Below are 1,468 nucleotides of genomic sequence, written 5' to 3' on the forward strand. Positions count from 1 at the left end.
ACATCGTAGACTTAAGACATATCTACCCTAAGGAAGCGATCGTACACCAACCTTCCAGATCGATCACTATCCTCGTGATGATCCTATGATCAGGAGTAGTTTATGAGTTAGTTATGTAAATTCATGCCTTAAATTTTCAACTCTTAAAAATTTGAATTAACATTCCTACTAACTCAAAGGATGTATCACAGGCACAATGTACACAATGTGATAGTAGAATAACCCTTTTATTCATTTATAGTCAAAATTATAATTTTGCTCTTAGATTTGTACAGAAATGTATCAGCTAATCTGGCATCTAGGGCACACATCTAACAGCTCATAGACAAACTGCCCCTCATGCATCTTTAGATTGAAGAGTCTCTTGAATACTTTAAAGCATACAATACGGCTCTGCTCACCATACAACTCTTATAAGTGAGTGATCTTAGTCCGAGCAGTGGGTATATGCTTGTGCTAGCTTTGCAACTTGTTTGACATGGACGCCAGCACATAGCACTTGACTCAACTATCTTCATCCATCCACTTCTCAAAAGCAGCTCTTTGCTCAGCGGTAGGATGGTTTGGTAATACTACGGGATCCTAATCGAGAACATGGCTTAACTTTTCTGAGATCAGGATAATTCTGAGATTTTTGAGCCGGTCTTTGAAATTATTACGGATCAAATGATTGGTTTCAAGGATGCGGGCTAGAGAGTTTGAGGCTGACATTATAGTTTAACTATAAGAGTAGATATTCAAGTTAGACTATTATACTTAATATTTATATTTGCTTCTAGGGACTTTAAGATGCAAATAATGACTCCCACTAATTTATCAGATCCCTCCACTCTCCAAGAAGAAAATGAAAATCCTAATGCGACAAAGGATTCCTAGTGGGTGCTGCAGTCCCACCGATGACATGCACCTCACCTACAGTTGTTGGTAACATGCACACTGATGTATAGACAACTCTTTATCTAGATGCTTCTCTAAGCATGTTGCAGTGACTTGGTCTCTAAATCATATGGACTCACCTGACAGTTATTATCCATACTCTTTAGTTAAGTCCGACTCACCATTCACAAGCAGGTGCATGGCCATCATTGGGTTCCTCACCTAATAGTTATTGGGCCAAACCACATCCTTATCCTGAAGAAACTCTTGCTAATAGAGTGATTGCGTGTTCTCGATGCAACTGAACCACTATGACCAGCTAAGAACAATCAACGTCGGTAGCACACCCGCACATCTACAATAGTGAAAGACCTATGGACTTAATATTTATGAAGAGATTTAGATTTAGATCTTATCTAATCAGTCATTATATGATCGATCTAACTGGCATGGGCTAAACCAAACTACTAAGTAATCTAATCAAGGCCCAATCTTCCAAATTGATCAGGTAAGTAGAGATCGGTGGGGGTCCCCCCGTTGCCTTCCTTAAACACTAATAAATTGGTCAGATCGGCTAACAGAACCAATTAAA

This window comes from Elaeis guineensis, chromosome 14, assembly GCF_000442705.2.
Source record: "Elaeis guineensis isolate ETL-2024a chromosome 14, EG11, whole genome shotgun sequence".
In the NCBI taxonomy this organism is placed as follows: domain Eukaryota; kingdom Viridiplantae; phylum Streptophyta; class Magnoliopsida; order Arecales; family Arecaceae; genus Elaeis; species Elaeis guineensis.